Source organism: Amphiura filiformis, chromosome 5, assembly GCF_039555335.1.
Source record: "Amphiura filiformis chromosome 5, Afil_fr2py, whole genome shotgun sequence".
Taxonomy (NCBI): Eukaryota; Metazoa; Echinodermata; class Ophiuroidea; order Amphilepidida; family Amphiuridae; genus Amphiura; species Amphiura filiformis.
This window is the reverse complement of record NC_092632.1, coordinates 71241705-71261303: the sequence shown is the minus strand read 5'-3', so window position 1 is coordinate 71261303 and position 19599 is coordinate 71241705. Positions and strand designations below refer to the sequence as shown.

At 36.2% G+C, this 19599-nt stretch overlaps 1 protein-coding gene across 1 annotated transcript in view; it reads left to right on the top strand.

The window, feature by feature from the left end:
- The first annotated feature begins 5822 nt into the window (after window positions 1-5822).
- Window positions 5823-19599, top strand: part of LOC140153656 (uncharacterized) — a 114299-nt gene continuing 100522 nt past the window's right edge. The window contains 1 exon segment of the mRNA XM_072176456.1: window positions 5823-6007. The gene's annotated coding sequence lies outside the window, so the exon portion shown is untranslated.

The following is a 19599-nucleotide window of genomic DNA, read 5'->3' as shown; positions in this document are numbered from 1 at the left end:
GCACAACCACCGCATTATTATCCCCCATCACTCCGCCCTGAGGTTCTGAAGTCCCTCCACTCAGCTCATCAGGGCATCTCATCCATGACCTCGCGTGCCGAAGCTTCAGTTTTTTGGCCAGGCATTACGTCCGATATCCACCACATGCGCACACGATGCTCACAGTGTAATCGTATGGCCCCATCACAGCCCAATCCACCACCTACCCCACCTGTTGCACCAGTGTACCCATTTCAGTCGATATGTGCTGACTATTTCCACCTTGCTGGCAACAATTACTTGGTCATTGTGGATCGCTACAGTAATTGGCCAATTGTGGAACGGGCAGCTGATGGATCAAACGGCCTAATCTCCAGCCTCAGGCGTACATTTGTCACATATGGAATAAGTGATGAGCTGTCCTCTGATGGTGGTCCGGAGTTCTCATCCACCGCCACCAAGACCTTTCTCAAAAATTGGGGAGTCCGGCACCGTGTATCATCTGTTGCCTACCCTCACAGCAACTGCAGAGCTGAAGTTGCAGTTAAAACGGTTAAACGCCTTCTTACTGACAACACAAACCCCAATGGAGACCTAGACACTGACTCCTTTCAACGGGCAATGTTACAATACAGAAATACACCAGACAAAGGGACTAAACTCTCCCCAGCACAGTGTCTGTTTGGTCGACCCATACGTGATTTCATTCCCATACACCCCGGTCGCTATGAACCACACCCAACATGGAGAGAGACACTGGCAGCCCGAGGAGAGGCCCTGCGTAACAGACACATGAAAATTGCAGAACGGCTTTCCGAGCACACAAGACACCTTCCTCCCTTGTTATTGGTGACCACGTGACGAGTCCAGAATCAAACCGGCCCTCACCCAACCAAATGGGACAAAACAGGCATTGTCATTGAGGTGCGTCAGTTTGACCAATATGTGGTTCGCGTAGATGGCTCTGGCCGAGTAACCTTACGTAACAGGAAGTTCTTGCGGCGCTATACACCTGCAGTGTCTTGCCAGCCCCATCATCTCATCTGCCCTCCTACACCACCAGTCGCACTGCAGACCCTCCTTAGCATCTGCACCCAGCGACCGAACAAGGTGACTACAGGTATGCCACCCACGGACAACACTGCCCCACCTACTCCAGACACACCCACAACCCAACCAGCACCAAACACCCCTGGACCAGCATTGTCCCTGGATCCGCCACCCTCTTCCACCCGCGACACTCAGCTTCCACAGCGCGCATTGTCACGGTTGCTACCCCACAACTCTCCGGGTCTAAAGGAAACATACACACCACCAAGCCTGCCTTCCGCAGCCCCTTCTGTCCGGCGTTCCATGCGCCTCAAGACTGTAAATACTTAGCTAAGTTGTTTCTCAGTCCTTGATATACATGTGCTCATTATCCAGGTACCTAAAATAATACACTCAAGGACTTGGGGGGCATAGAGGATTGTACATTATTGTATAGTATGTTACAGTTAGTTATATATCATTATACCATTATATCATTCCAGATCTTGGTCATTGTTAAAGTCCACAATAAAGAACAAGACAAGACAGGACAAGACAACAAATACTAGTAGTAGTAGAGGATTGTACGTTATTGTATATTCTTAGTCAGTGGGAGTGGTCTAGTTCGTAGACACATTTCTGATTGGACAATCGCATGATTTTGGGTGCCGTCTATCAGGCCGTAGACGACCCCACGTCATCATGCGTCTTGATAATCCGTAACTGCGCGTGCAGAGGTGTGCGTATGTATCGCGCTGGATGCGTAGACTAGTGCGGAATACGCGAACGCGCTAGAAGTACGCGCAACAGAATACGTAAAGTTGTAAACAAGTTTCGTTCATTTTATAATGAGGGGAGTTTTTCCCAGGAGTTTTTATGACGGTAACTTAGAAAAAAAAAAAAAAAAATGTTTACAGTTATTAAAATAATATTTAACTGACTAAGAATGAGAATAAGCGATAGGAATTTTTATTTTGCCTATCCTCTACCTATGATAGGCGACAGGCAGGTCCAATATTTTTTATCGTAGTGGATACCGGCTGCGCCGGCATCCACTACTCAAAATATTGGACCTGCCTGTCAAATCTATCACACGGTAGAGGATAGGCAAAATAAAAATTCCTATCGTTATTCTCTAAGTATGTGGGCTGCTTTACTCAAGGACATATTTACCAGTCGAGAAGTGAATCCCATGATCTTGGTCATTAATAACTACTACTAGTATTTGTTGTCTTGTCCTGTCTTGTCTTGTTCTTTATTGTGGACTTTAACAATGACCAAGATCTGGAATGATATAATGGTATAATGATATATAACTAACTGTAACATACTATACAATAACGTACAATCCTCTAATAAACACATCCGTAAGCAGATCCAGCACTTGCCAGACCGCACGGCTGATGAAGCAGTATAGCTGCTTGCTGGACAGTTGCCTATTCTGGGTGTATTAGACAAGAAATGCCTCACCCTGTTTGGAGCAATAGCCAGTGGCAACAGCATCGAAAGAGAGATTGCCTACAGACAGCTCAGTACAAAAGATGTTAAATCTCGCAGTTGGTTCATCATGGTCAACTCTGTTCTCTCCCAATATGGGCTTCAGGATGGTCATACTATTCTTGCCAACCCTCCAAGTAAAAATGTGTGGAAGGAAACATGCATCAGTGCAATAGAATCTTACTGGTATAACAAGCTTATTGAGGGATCGAAGCACAAAACTTCTCTGCGTTACGGTACGGTACATCAGTTGGGATCCTATTCCTAAGAGTTGCCTAAAACCCCATCATGTCTGGACAACTGTAGATCCAAACACCAAGGACATCCAACAAGCTGCCATCAAAGCCAGGCTAATAACAAGGATGTATACTCATCAAGAGCAAAAGGCCAGGTTCTACCCGGAACAGGATGCTACATGTCCTCTTTGTGAGGAGGAACCTAAATCTACCGAGCACTTCATTCTGCGATGCCAACGCTTACAAGCCACCAGGCCAGGCAAGTATGTACATTGTTAGGTATGTCCACATTGCTTATTATAGAGGGCAACGCTCAACTCAAAAAGCTCAAAAAGTTGCGACCACAGTAAATGGCTTTCTGTGTAATCCCCATAGGAAAATACAACATTTTGAAATTTGGACACCAGAAACTTTGAGACGTAGTCTAAAAAGGGCTGGTACTTTATCCTTGATAGTGCAGTCATCATGCAGTGAGACTTCAGATTTCATAAAATAAAATCGCCTTTGTGTAAAATGGATCGCCGTGGTGAAAAATGATGCATTACTTGCTTTTTTGTACAGTACATGTACGTAAGGCATTGTCAATGATGGCCGCAGAAAAATGAAAAATTTTAAAAACAGACATTTGCCCATAACTTTGTTGATATTTGTGCTACAGATATGGTTGACCCCTCATTTTTAAGTTAAATAATTACCTTTTTAAACAAAATAATTTCCATGTGATAAAACCTACTTGAAAATTTTGTGATCATGCCTAACATTGTACATCTTCAACAAGTGCGTGAAGCAGTATCCCCCGGTTATACAGATGTAGTATGTAGACCCAGAACAAAATATTAATTTCTGACATGATCGTGTTCTGGGTCTGAACTGTTTCCATTCGAAATCTTGATGCCAAATTGGACAAAAGAAGCACAAGGTCCTACTTCACATTTTTTTAATCCCCTATTCATGTTGCGTGAATCATGGAATCACTCTATTGTGGAACATCCTTTTGATACATGAGTGGACAAGCGGAACAGTTTTGACAGGCCCTTTGTCTACCTCTCTGTTTGTAAACAAATGAGGTGGTCGAAATTGTCATCCTCGGCGAATACGAAAGGCAGCATAATATTACGGCACTAAACGTTTACAGGGCTGTCAACTTTTTGGAATTGCTTGGCGTGAGACAGAGGCGTACCGGGATTTGCCGACTCCAATGACTGTTCATTTTGTACCATGATTTGAGGCACGCGGCGCGTATCGAGAATGTGAAAAGCGGGGGCGGTAGGAGCAACAAATTATTCAAGAGGGGGGTAGGAGCAACAAATTATTCAAGACGATGCGTGAGATTTTACTCATTTTCCAGCTTTTTGCCAGATATTTACTACCTAGTCGTGAGATTATACTACCTTGGCGTGAGACCGTGAGAAAGTGACCCAATGCGTGAGACTCACGGCCAATGCGTGAGAGTTGACAGCCCTGCGTTTACCTATATCTGGTTCCATACAGCAATACGCAGTATTGCTGTCTGGTAAGCAGGTACGAATTGAGACGTTGTGAATTGAGACGTCGGAGCCGGGCAAACACAGAGGACTAGCCTACATCCCGTATCCTACTATCACTCAAACAAGCAAATCTCTTCACGAATTCACTCACCTTGCGATCCTACATCATCAGTTGAAACAAACATCTAAGTTTCCAAAAACAACTTTGTCATTCCTCAAAACTACAAGTAACTTCATTAATAAAAATTGAAATCATACTATTACCCGTTATTGAAAATTTTGTTCGATTTATGTGAACCAAAAGAACGCACGAGTCGAGTTCAGTTTACCAAAATGGTAGCTCCTGCCTCCTGGTCACCTCAGATATGACGTCAGTATCAAGCTGCTTATTAAACAGTGGATCGGATTGGTTGAAATCAACGCCACGTTTTTGACCTTACAGGGTCAGAGATATGCATATTCATGTCAGCGATGCGGATATAGTATCATCACGGAACTGAGAATTGCGACATTTTCGATGTTTGTACCGGGAATTTCAGACACGGAGACTCAGCGTGAGATTTCAAAAAAAAATTAGGTCCAAAAGGTAACCAAAGGGTTGGGGATCGCATTTTTAACTATCACTAAATGTTTCGGAATTGAGGTCGGCTAAAAAGTAGACAGTTTCGGGGACTGTAATTGGTGTAGCTGTCACATTTTGAACAGTGAGCGATAAGTGGCCAATTTCATGCTCAGCACAAGTGACTATCTTTACTCAGGGTAGCGTTTACCATGTTTACGTACTGTTTTCCTTTTTAAAATCAAGCCTTTTTGGAGCGTTTAATTTAATTAAAATCATGAAATATTATGGACTGGTACCACAAGAGATTATTTCTGCACCAAGTATTGCTACCTTTAGAGAGAAGTTGAGGGCTCTTCCGTCTGGAACTAGGAGTCTATCTACCAAGTAACCAAGTAAGAAGTAAGTGCCATGATCATGATTCATGTGCAATGCAAAAAGTGCGTGATGCATGATGAGCAAAACATGCAAACTGCCTGAACTTAAAGTTAAACTGGATTTAAATGCAACCAAAATACTTAAGAGCTCCAATGAATAAACGTGGCATTAAATATTTACATATGCAGCCAATACCTTCATTATTTTACACACATCAATACCTTAATTTTATGACTTTTGATGCAATTTTTAAACAAAAATTCATGCCTCGATTCCATCCGTGGGCGCAGACATTTTCCTTCCCAGCGTTCTACATAACTTAGTTTGGATCTGTTTAGCTGTGTTGATTTTTCGCTACTCTTACTTCCATGTTTACACAGAAGTAGCTGGCTGGAAATATCTAAATTTAAAACAGTTAAGGGTTTAATCGTTTTAAATTCTTTCTAATTTATTCAAATAATATTTTATAAATTGAATTTAAATCAATTATTGCTTTATTTTAGTCTTATTAACAATTTTGATCAGATAATTTGATACATTTATTTTACGATTTGTGACGGAAGACATATGTCGCTAAATAGATCCACTTTAAATCAGTAAAACCACTTTCGCTGACTGCTTCTTTTCAGGAAGAAGGAGGTGGTTACATCATGGTTACATTGATGAGAAAAACAGATATTTCTAAGATTTAATGGTTTGATAAATCTCAGCATTTCGATCAGAGGAAAGATTGGGATTTGCTTCTGCCTGATCAATACTTGTACTGCTGCATTCAGCTTGGCAAGTATCACAAACGCGCTAGCCTAAACGTGAATTTTGCAGAGTCGGTGACAGGTGCATGGGTGAGTAATTCAGTATGTCAATGTATAATAACAACAATAATCATTTTGCATGAATGAATAATGTAAGCTTAACCATGATAAATAAAACAGGTCTACTTTAAGTTTGTGATAATACTGATGATCACAGACATTTGTCTCCAATAATGTAACGTACATCATGGTACATTGTAAGTACATGCACTCATGCAGGGAAATTTCATATTTAAAAGCCATATTTCAATTAAATATAAAATATAAAGTACAATCTATTTTGTTGTACATACCAGTATTGTATAAAAAATTTATTTCAAACCTGATTTTTGGCATATATTGCAAATGTAATTATTATGTTTTGATGAATCCAAGTATGTGAAAATATTAGATCCAATGATAGGCCTAAAATCGGATGCTTTACGGCTTTACGCCCAATAATTATATATTGGTATGGACTCGACTATGACTGTCTCGACCGGTATTTTTTTAACTCAGTCATAGCTCGACCAATAAAAATAGGCCCCGAAATAGGCTCAATTGATCCAATTTTATATCGTAATTGGGCAAAGTATTTTGCATTTTATGCAAATAAAATTGACCCTATTTTTCAGATTTTAGGGTTGGTTGAAAAACCATTCAATAAAATTCTTTTTTTTTAAAGCCTGAAGTTAATAAATTTGTTATATGCTATAGCCTAAATATTGAATGTCAAATATTTAGCTAGTATTAGGCCAAGTAAAATGAATACATCGACCCCTTCACTGATATTTGCAGATTTTCAAATGTCATTTTTCTTATTTGCTCCATGACTTTGTTTCAAAAATGGTTGTGAAACATACATATAAGTTATCATTTAAAGCAAATTGCAAATACTTTCTTCGAGCTAGAGCTTTGGGGAAATAACAAAAATATTAGAGGGCGAGGCTCTCTCCGTTTAGTGTTAATTGACAAAGGCTTTGCAATTGCAATTTTACAAAGAATTGAATGGTCCATGATAACAAATAATAAATAAAGACCTAGCCTCCCTCACCAAATTTTGAGAAAGTTAGGAGTGGAGGATATACAGGTGTACCGTACATGTTATTTAATTGTTTTATAGGGTCGAATATCAAATCAGTATTGTATTTTAAAAGATATTTCCGTGGCCTATACATTATATGTACCGAGTACCAACTATGTCATATCCCGGGTGTCATATAGTATTTGGTGGGTTTTGGTTTGGATATTTGGTATGCATGTTTTATCAGGTTTTTATCAATACACCTGTAAGTATCATGTGTATTGGTAAATTAAAAACTAGTCGTAGGCGGGGAATCATGGCTTAATTGTTGTGACTATTAGGCCAATAAATGTTGTGGCCATGTGTTTTGAACTCGCCACCCTTATCGTTACATCACAAATATTATGAATTTTCACACCAATCAAGTTTCAAATTCGAATATCTCCACAACTATCAACCCTAAACTAGCAAAAGTATACATTTTTGGAGTGCTGAGGCACAAGCAATTTTATATATACACATTTCAACTCATTGTACAGGGTGACCTTGAAGTTATACAGGGTGGAATAAAAAATTCCAAATAAAAAATGGGTCACTTAATGCATTGCTTATTACTAACTTGCAGTTATAAACTGAAAGTAAACAACATTGATTTGGTTTGAGGTTAGGGGGAGCCTACTGACTTTGGAAGAAAACAAATCTCAGCTGTTTGGTAATCGCAGAATACAGGGTGTCCCAAAATATGTTCAAGTTTTTGTACAATTCATCATATTTTGAACTGAAACATTAAACCCCTAACCCATACAGAACAAGTAAGTCCATATTTAGATTCCTCATCAAATTTCATCTCAGAAAATGTATACTTTGACTATGATAGGATAAGTACAATGTACCGGTAAGGCCGTATAAAATTAATGTTTTGGTTCTCGCCCAGAGGATTTTCATGAATTGATGAGGGAGGGAGGTGTTTTTGTTTGTTTTTTTTTCCAATGTAAAATTAGCATTGTCAGTAGTTTTCGGTCTTCTCCAACAGTGCTCGAGGAAACGATGAGGCCTTTTTTTTTTTTTTTCAAATGTGAGATTCTGAGGATAAACCCCTAGAGTACCACAAAAGACTTGGAAGTGATGCTTGTTCTCTAATAAACTTATTTATATGTATGAAGATTTCATAAATCATTCCAAAGTCTAAAAAATTGAAAAATCTAAAAAAAAAAAAAAAAATCTGACAAATCCCAGAAATTGAGGAGGGAGGGACGAGAACCAAAATATTAATTTTACACGGCCTAATTAAAAATTTACAGCAACTTTTAGATTTTGAAGACATCCGCATTGCTTACTATAGTGTTTAATATGAAAACGGGTAGTTTTGTATGTAAAACTAGTTTGCATTTTATAGACTAAACCAATCATAAAAAGTTCAAAATGATTAAAAATAATTAGCAGAATTAATAATCTTTCAAAGATCTCTTAACCATGTCTGTAGCCCATATGGATGCAAAGATATGATCAGTTGATTCAACGCGCACGCACAAAATCTGTATTTCCCATAGACTTTGCACATCCCGCCACCGCCTCAACCGCCACCGCCTCAACAACCACCTCGGCCATTCTGAACTCAAAGAACTATAACTCCACTATCTTAGCTGATAAACAATTCTCCTTTGGAGGTCTATTAGGGCACTCATTTGGCTACAAAATGACACCAAACACACTACAATACCTTTTGTTTTTAAAGCAGAGATATAACAATTTGAACGAGTCTCGATTTGGAAAAACGTAACAAAACTACCATTTTTGGGTGGCTAGTTCAAAACGTGTGGCCTTTTACGTCTGCCTCCCTCCTCACTTACTGGGATCCGTTTATCTATTTTTATATTAAATTTTTTAATACCGGTACTTTGAATATTAAAATGTTAAATAAACAAGTTTATGATTTTAGTCAGCATGAATCGCTTGTGTTTTTGGACTTGGAAATTGTGATTTGTAGCTCAGATGTGGTCGCATGTCACAAGGTGGGTATCATATGCAAAAAGGGTGGTGGTGGTGGAACATTTTTCTGCACATCACTGTTGAAAAAAGTCTAGTATCTCCTCAACCCCAATCCTGAGAAAAGTATAGGCCTACATTTTCACATTTTCTAAATAGAATTTGCAATTATTATTGTGACTTTTGCATAATTCTTCTTGAAAATTAAGTAGTTTTTTGTGTAGGCCTACCCTTTATAAATCAGACCTGGTTTTCAAAAATTGTTACCTGGTACATGATCCAGGTTAATGTACTATAGTATGTATGTTTTGATGCTAAAATTTGTAACAAAACCACATTACAAGTTTAAATTTGAAACATAAATATGATCAGGGTCCAATTTGAGGAAAATTTGTTTTTAAAATTTACGTGGAAGTCTTGTGTACGGTATTTATATTGTATCAAAAATGCAACATATTTTCCCTGTGCCTACAAAATATCAAAAAATTAATTTTTGATGATATTTTACCATGTGCTGGAAATTGGACCACCTGATGACATGTGACTTTATGGAATGAAAATATATGAAAAAGGTGTGGAGTAGGGATTGTCCTTTCAAGAAAATGTACAAATTCATTGTCAGCTGTCTCGAAAGCAGACTACGTAATACATATGTATTACTGATAGGTCCTTCAATACTATTGTAACCATTCAAAAAAAAATACATCTCAAACATTCAGCACAAATAAATGTGAAATCTGAAGGCCTATCTTCATTGTACTCCCATATTTTCAATATGCTCAGACTGTATTCATGCATAACTAATATTGATACATAGAGGACTGGATAGTGACCCATAGAATGAATGCCTATTGGGAGAAGGAAACACTTTGTGTAAATTAACACAAGTGCTTAGACAGTAGACACTCAAATATTCAAATACCTGAAATAAATCTGTTGTGTTGTGTAAAGTGATCACTGATCAGACTCTCCAACATGCTAAGCTGTGCTAAAGATTAACTGTGTTTGTTCAAGGTATCATCATCATAAAATAAGTGTTTTACATGCAAGGTAGCCGGGATGTGTAGGGTGTGGGCAGGCCTGTACGCAGGATTTCATTTGGGGGTGCTGATTTTGAAAAAGTGGACTTTTTTCCAAGGGAGAGGCGATGTTGTGAAAAGAGGACAAAATTTTGATCTTTTTTGTCCAAAAAAGCGTAAAAAACCTAATTTTTTTAGCCAAAGGTAAATCATTCATTGCAATATATTTTTCTGTGATTTTGCAAATTAAGTTAAGGTGCAAGAAAGGGGAGTGTGTTTAATAAGGTGTGCTAATTATGCCACACAGGTTGTAACAAAATGATTGGTGCCCATCAGTTTTATATTGATTCACTTTTTCCATTGCAACATTTAATAGATCCATTTCAAGTGATCAACATAGTTTTATGGTTTTTAATGGATTGAAAGTATACATATGTAGTTGGATTTTATGTTAAACATTTTAATGTGGATATTTTGTCTATAAATCAATAATAAAAAAATGGTGGGTACAGGTACCAATTATTTTGATTCACACTGTACACACTGTAGAACACCACATGAGAATATATTTGAGTAATCATTCCATGCCAACTCAACCAAATTTTAGAAAAGGTTGGCTGGTCACTTGTCACCATCTCGCCAAAAAGTATGAATATTACATGCACAGCATAATGTATGGGTCCAACGAACAAAATTAATTTCAAATGGTAACGCTCAATCTGTCACGACTTTTTTCTGAGTCATGTCTTTATTTTCCAGTCTCGTTGCTGATTTTTTTTTTTTTAAATAAAATAAAATATCAGATTTTTTTTTTTTAATCAGTTTTTTTATTCCAAGAACTGCTTTACCCCATGATATGTAAAAGTAAAAAGAGACCAATGGAATGCTAGACATTATGCACAATCCTGTCAGGTATTTACAAAAAAATCAAAGAGATGTTTTTACAATACATGTGAAAATTTCAAAAAAAATTTTGGTAAAATCATGCATAAAAACCTGTTGAATTCTGGAGTCTGCACCTTGAAGATTAATTTTTAGCAATAGATAAAATGACATCATAGAGGTATATCTAAAAGTTGTAAGCATTAGGAATATAGTAAAACAGTCAATTTAAGAAAGAAATTAACTTACAATTTTTTTATCAAACATAAAAAAGGTTGAAAAAAATCATGTGATTTAAATCATGATTTATTTACTGAAGATTAGAACTTTTCATTTAAAGCCCCATTCCCCATAGTGCTGCTCATAATGTATTGCATTATGATATGGGGCCCCGGATATAGTTGCAGATGTGAACCTTAAATCAACCATATAAACTGGCTTCAAAAAGAAACTTATAATTTTTCACAAGGTCATATTAAAATCCTGTCCATAAAAATGAACAAAAATTGCACATAGGATTACTATGTACAATACTCTACTCTAAACACTGGTCAGTAACCAAACGGTTGTCCAACTGACACAACAGCAAAATGCACTGACATGGAACAGCTTTTTGGACCACATTCACAGCCCAATAATTAGCACCCAACACAAAAAATCTGTGAGTAAATGGAATAGTGTGGAACAAGACCTGTTTCTTGAAGAAAGTGTGTGAAAAGCAGAAGCAGCCCTGTTCCACACTATTCCACTTACTCTTTGGAATTAATTACCTGTGCAAGGATCTTGTACGCATTCTCACAGATTTCCTTTGCTGGGTTCCAATTATTCGCCTGTGAATGTGGTCCCGGAAGCTGTTTCGTGTCAGTGCATTTTATTATTGTGTCAGTTGGACAACTGCTTGGTTACTGATATGAGTTTAGAGTAGAGTATTGAAGTACATGTATTCCTGTGTGTAATTTTTGTTCATTTTTATGGACAGGATTTGAAGATATGACCTTGTGAAAAATTATAAGTTTCTTTTTGAGGCCAGTTTACTTGCTTACAACTTGAATCAGGTATGGCAAGTCCAAAGTTTAGTTGAACCTTTATTTGGCACATCAATTAAATTTCAGATTGTGAATTTATTATGCTCTTGCAACTAAACCATAATAACAAATTCCAAGAATCCAAACTTCATGTATTGTTACCTAAAACTAATCCCATTCCAAACTCAATGCCTTTTTCCAACCGGTACAACTCAAGCTACAAAGCAACACATTCGCATTTGAACCCTAACTGACTTTGACAGTAATTATTTTAGTAATTATATTTATTTGTAGCTAAATGTGGAAGGATAAGTCAGAATAAACATTATGTCTTCAATCAAGCATGACAGCTTCTTACACTCTAACCATATTGAAGTTTTGGGAAAACAAACACATGCTTCACATATGGTCAATTTTACTGATTTTCTCACATTTAAAATGCATGGCAATGAAGCTCTAAACTGATGAACCCGGTGTAATGTGTATATACATGTAGGGCCTATTATTAAAATTAACAGAGTAAATTAGTGCTAGTGATTGGCCTCTGAAACACAAGGTCTGACAACTCCATGACCATGGGAAGATACATTTTTATGTCCAGAACCAGTGGTTGAAATTTGTGATCTTAGGCCTCCAAATTAACCCTTACAATCTTATAAAATTTTACAAAACTTCGTTTACGAAGCAAAACCACTTTGCATGCATACTTGCATCCCATGTGATGCCATGATGCAATCAACCTAAGGCCAAGTAAAAAATAATACATGTTTCTCGTCCGCGCCCTCCTCCTTTTTTGAAGATTTTTCAAATTTCTTTTTATTTTGTAAACTTTCAGTTATAACTTGTTGAAAAAGATGTTTCAGAAGTTGAAACTTATTTTACGGCTTTGTAAATCCATAATACATCATTTAAGAAGAGTTTTGTGATCACTAGAGGCCAGAGGGGCCTACCACTCAAAACAATAAAATAAAAAGGGCCTCCTCCTTTTTCTCAGATATCGATCTGTATGTCGAATACCCAAAATATGGTGCCAAATACAGGTATTTAGTGTCGTTTTCCAATAAAAAATAGAAAATAAAAAGCCCCTCATCCTCCCTAAAACCCGGACGAGAAACATATTTTTATTTTTACTTGGCCTAAGATATACGCACATTTGATTTCTGGTCTAGAGCTAAATTTCCACTTTATGACCTTGAGTAATGTCAGCAAATGCTTGTGAATCTCATTTCTGAAAATTTACTAAATAGATACAATGTATATTTTGATTGATATTAAAACCGTAACCACTCTGATGGTAACATACATGTATACTGTCATTTGGAAAGCTTAGTATACATCTTGTTCTTTCGGCAGAGATCTGGGGATTGAACTCCCCCCCCCCCCAATCAGGGATCAAAGGGATGTGTGTGTACGTGAGCACACCTATTATGAAATGCACAGTTCGGGTACGTCAGTGACTCGCTGAAAGATTACTTTATAGATTACCACATCCCATACTTCAAAAACTTAAAATGTTAAAAATTTCATAAAGATGTACATCCGGGATGTATGCACATGTGCTCTAGATTTTTTATTTAAATTCCTTTTTGACTTGAGCCACAAAAATTTTCAATATGATATTGTTATGTCACTTAGGCAAATATGACTCATTAGTTTCTTTTCGGTTTCTTTGCCCTTGACCTGATTAAGTTGAAATCACCTTGATAATTTCAAAATTCTTTATTTACACATGTACATTTACACACACAGGTCTTATTGGGTGGGTGCGGCGTGCCGCACCCACCCTGTATTCTCTGACTATTGACCTACTTTTTCACATACCGCAGTGTTGAGAAAATATTCGTGCGGTTATATCCCAAACACCCACAGAGGTGATAGTTTGGCGAGTTTTGTAATTATTACTTGATTTTGATATGTAAGTAATACGATAAAGTCGTCATAGGTAGTAATATGTTTGTATTAAAAGAAATAACAAAAATAATTATTTAAGTAATAGAAATACTATTTGGAAATTGCAGCAAGATTTGCAGATGTTTTTATTTGAACAGTACCAGTTCACCTGTTTTGCTAGTTTTCCTAATCTTTGGGCTAAATTAATAGCATCGTGAAGGTCATATATATCATTTTATACTGACAGCTTCGGCATGTACTTGAATACAGCTTGTATGTTCAGGTTCAGTGTGTACATAGGCTATTTACTTTTCAAATCTTGTGACAAATAGTGTTTGCGGATGCTTGTATAAGGTATTATGGACAAATTATTAGAATGCATGTGCACCAGTAGAAATGGCCCAGGTTGAATAAAATAAATAAACATATGAATGAATATTTTATTCCCTGGATTATTTTTGTTGGGACAAAATAATGATAATAGTTTGACGCTTTGAAATACAGTTATGTTAATCATAATAAAGTTACAAAGTTAAAAAATAATATCGAAATATTGTAAAATCAAACATTTCCCGTCATAAGTTGCAATACAACATATTGAGGAAATTGATATGACAGATTTTTAAACTTTGATATGGAAAGATACCCCAGCCCTGTTGTCTCACCAGAGAAGAGCAGAAGTCTTTCTATCTGATGATAAAAAACCCTCTAGGTATGATTACGAAAATGTTTTAAATAACTATTATCTACAAAAGTTTTATAACCATGTTTTATATAAAATGTTAACATAAAACGTCTTGTGTTATGATGTGAATGGTTAATATAAAAACAGGGAAAATCTGTTCCAACTGACCAGCAGAGAACAAAGGATAAGCAATAGATCAGATTAAAATCAGGGAAAATATGACACAACCTCCAATGGGGAATAACAAGCGTATAAACGTATAAAGTTAAACACTCTTTTAACTTTGTTTATACGTTTGTGTTATTCCCTATTGGAAAATCGATGTTGTGTCATATTTTCCCTGTTTTTAATTGTGAACTTGACTTACTCATTCTTTCATTTCTCTTGACAATTTTTCATTTGCCCACCCTATTCCTTTTAAAGGAATTTTTTTTTAATCTTTGATCAGTGCTGTGGCAACGCAACAATCGGCTTAAAATGCTATGTAGATGAGAAAATCAGTCCTATAGTGTTGCTGTCATGCTAGGTACCTCGACCCATCAGAAATAGGTTGTTACATTGTAGTCAGCTACCATGTACAATTGTACAGTGTTATCGCAGTTCCAGCTGGCTGATCATCAACACAAGAACTGATCAAGTCTATAATTTTGAGGCCATCTTTAGGATAGGATTTCCTTGAATTTTTTGTTCAGGATTTTGTTACAGTTATCATTGTATTTCATCATATTGTTACATTGGTGGCAATGAGAAGAAGATTGTGCATATTGTTGTGATGGGGTGTAAGTAGTGCCGTACTATTACGCTATGTTTTAGATTTGAGAAGGATGTCGGTATTTACATCCGCTGTTTTACACGTTATTTTCACCCTTTTATGACCGTCTAAAATTCCCTTTGTGAACCTATAGGTGATAACCACTTACTTCTCACTCTATTGCAATACTTCAGGTTTCTCGATGTGCACTGAAAAAAGTGAAATTTCTTGGCCCTTTCTTGAGAGTCAGTTGGAGAGTTCCATACCCACGTTGTCCTGTCAAAATTGAACATGGTTGACCCGGTATGACCTGTGTCATCTTGCAAAGGATATGGTTCATTCCATTATTTCTTGAGGGAAATTCCACCCGCGTCACCAGGCGGTGATGGAAGCGATATCGCCAATTTTGAGGTCGCCATTGGATTAACACATATTCATGAAATCTTCATAATTCTAAATTTGTTATGTGGTGTCAAAGCAAAATTATCTTACTCTAAAACCGTCGGGGTACGACCGTGTACCACACTGCAAGTATGTTAATTTTCCATTTGTAATTGCTAACCGTGTATTTTGAGCGGGGCTGTCAGCCATGTATATTCGCCAGCCTCGTACGTCACGTGTTGCGCTTCCTATGCCGCCTGATGAAATGGTCAGCACGTCCATCAATGTGATAGAAAACACCCCTATTTGAGAAATGGATGATCAATATGCATTACGTATGAGGTCAACTCAATCAATTAACCTTTAAGGTCAGCCATTTTGCATTTAAAAATAAACAGGCAAGACACGACGAGATTGTGCTCAAGACGTGACTACAAATTGTTTTTTTTTAACGAATGCAGAACGGCTTTTTACGTCGATTGCACACCCAAACCTTGTACTGTATACAAGCAACAATTTGGAGAGCTCATATATGCAGGTGAGACAAATTAAACTCAAAAGTGACATCAATAACACCATGCACAAACGCAGTAGGAACACTTCAGTCGATTTTATAGTATGTATAATCGACTGAATATTCGGTCTAGGGTGTAAGCTGGTGTGGTTGCAGTCATCAGTTTCTGGATTATAATTTTTAAGGAAACTAATTTTTTATTGGTAAGATATGAATAAATTATGTCAATTAAAAGCATCAATTGAAGGTGAAATAATTTGTAAAATGTCAGAACTCATTAGTAGTTTTATAAAGTAAATTGATATCAAATGGGTTCACACAGAGTACTTGTTTTTGTGTGTTTTGTATGTAGGGGTGTGTGTGTGATAGTAGGTGCATGTCAGTCTTTGTACATACTGTCTGTCTGTCAGTGTGTCTGTGCGCATGGTGAAGGCTGGCTTTCAAGTGATTTCATTGGGTGGATTCGAATAAGAATGTCTACATGAAGATATGCATACTGTTTAATCTGTTTGTGATACAGATGTATCGTATTCCGACACTGAAACAAGTACATGTATGCATAGACATGTATGCTGCATCATATACAAATAGAGTCTGAAAACGAGAATATTTTGCAAGTATCATGTAGTTTGACGATGACATCAAAATAAGTATACAGGCATGGCAAGAGAGTCAATTAAAAAAATATCAATAAATTATGTAAATGACCAGTTGAGTCAATTGGTAAAATTGCTGTGAGAGATTGAATTCAATTAGGACAGCTGAAATGGCGCCTTGTCAATGCTTGTTACTTTCAAAGTTGGTATTTTTGTCATAGTAATTTTTCACATTGCAGCAATTTCAGCATTTCACTTTCCTTATTTTTGTTGTTTTTAAATAATAAAAAAATTGGTATTATTAGGTGATAGATCGTAGATGACTATTTTTGGAAATTGTTTATGTACATATAAATAATGTAAAAGATAGAGCAACCACCCAAAATATTTTACTTTGTTAAGGGGTGGGGTATGATCGTTTGGACAGTATTTATTGTGGGACATTAGAGCACATCAGACATAGCGAATTACATTCTGAATACGAAGAATGTCCTTCTGATATCAAATAATTTTAATTTTTTGAAATTCGCAATGATACACATTTTATGGCAAATGATTAAAAATTGATATTTTTGATATTCAACAGTACTCGAAGTAAACTTTATAAATCTGATGATTTATACTTAAAGTGTATGTAGGTGGGATGAAAAGCCAACGATCAATTGAAAATTTTGACCTTTCGTATTGAAGATATGGATTTTTTTTCCCAAAACACCAAAAAAAATTAGGTGTTTTTGTGAAAAAAATCCATATCTTCAATATGAAAGGTCAAAATTTTCAATTGATCGTCGGCTTTTCCTCATAGCTACATACACTTTAAGAATATGTCATTAGATTTATAAAATTTATTTTGAGGACTGTTATATAACAAAAATGTGAAAAATATCAAATTTTAATAATTTGTCATAAAATTTGTATTATGTCGTGAATTTCAAAAATGAAAATTATTTGATATCAGAAAGACATTCTTCAGTATTCAGAATGCAATTCGATATGTCTGATGTGCTCTCATGTCCCACAAAAATACTGTCGAAATGCTCAAAACGCTCATTCTAGATCCCTTAAGTGCCCTGGGTGGTAAAAGGACCATGTGGTAGGCCTATGTAAAAACACTAAAATGCAGCATTTTTGTACAATTTTAAAAAGTGATTGATTGGATATGGAAGTGTAACTTTTATATTCCTAGTTAGGTCAAAGTTAAGGATTAGGATTTAGCTACTTTTGCAAACCGGAAAAATTAAAACCTTTAATGCTGTATTTTTTTTCTTCAACATACCGGTTCATATAGGAAACTTTAATACTGATCTGTTCTTACCATTTGTGCTCTGAAATAAGTATAAACCCACAATTGATAATCAAAATAATTTTTAAAAATCATTTGAAATAAATTGTAATTGAATATAATAAAACAGTCAATGTGGGAAGACCTCGCCTCCCTCTCATCACTAAGATCCAAAACATTCTCATCTATTAGTGCACAGTTCTTTAACCCAGATACATTTGTACATTCATAATAAATGGCCTTTGAAAATGTGGGTACAAAAACTCATACTCTGCAACTTGAGGTCAAATTTTGCACTATGATCGTTTAATTGAAGTTATTGGACTATGCCATTAGGATGAGGCCATTGTGGTTCATAGTGTCTAGCCACATTTATCATCATCTTAAACCCCAGGATGCAATGGTAGCTAAATGAAGTGGGAGGGAGCGAAAAATCTGAGAGGTCTGTTTACTTGTGTTACAGTAGCAAATTACTGGATACCCCCAAGCAGTTTAGTCAGAAGACATGTTTGCAAAGTTCAGTAGATCATGTGATTACACCTTTTAGTCCCGAGGATGTAGTATTTAAAGGTATTGAAATTCTGGATTATCGTGAGAAACAGACTTTTACAGTTTGTATTTGCATTTTCATCTTTTCTATCATTTTCAGTGAAAATTCAAGTGCATATTGAAATGAATAAAAAACAATCTGTGTCCTATGGTATTCTCAATTGCTGATTTTAGCCATTTGTAGGAGGTGTATATTCATTTCCCCCTTAATCTTGGGTGTTTTTGATTACATTTGCCATAAGCCTGATAAAACCAAGTGCATTCCTGTTAAGTTTTGTGACTGATAATAGTTGGATATCATAATCAACCATGAAGAACATTTAACACTCCAACAGTCATTAATAAAACAAAAGTAAAATCACAAAATAATCTTTATAAAATTATAAAATTATTTTTAAAAAATAAGAAAAAAAAACTTTCTCCCAAGGAGCCAGGAAGTACATGTACAGTACTCATTGACCTTAAATATGCCATGCTATTTACACCCATGTGCCAAATGTGCAGAACAATTACTAAACATTGTGTACTATTAAAATACTGTGGTTTCGACTTCCCTGTGTACTTTCAAAGATCCTAAAATAAATGTTTAGAATCTTTGCATTGGTATTTTACAGTGAGAGAGAAGTAAATGCATTTTGATCTGAGGTTTATAAAGCACTGACTTTGGCTAGATCTTTAATAGATATTTCAGTATTGTTGCATTAAAGGATTTGCCTTTTTCTCATGACCAAGCTGACTTACTGACATAATAGGGGTTTCTAGTTGACCCATGGTGTTCCTGCAGTTCTAAACTTACTTTACTATGCGTATCCTTTATTCAGCAAGAGTGCATGCATCACAGAAGGCTGATAAACCACAGACTGTGTGATGGGATGCTTTAAGTTTAAGGTGGTACTACACCCCTTGATAAATTTGTGACTATTTTCACATTTTTCTCAAAAACTAATAACACACTGGTTACAAAAGTTATGTATATTATAGGGCAAGGAATCCAGTTACTACACTGGAATTTCAGTGACTCAAGACAAGTAGTTAGTGATTTATTGATCAAATATTGGT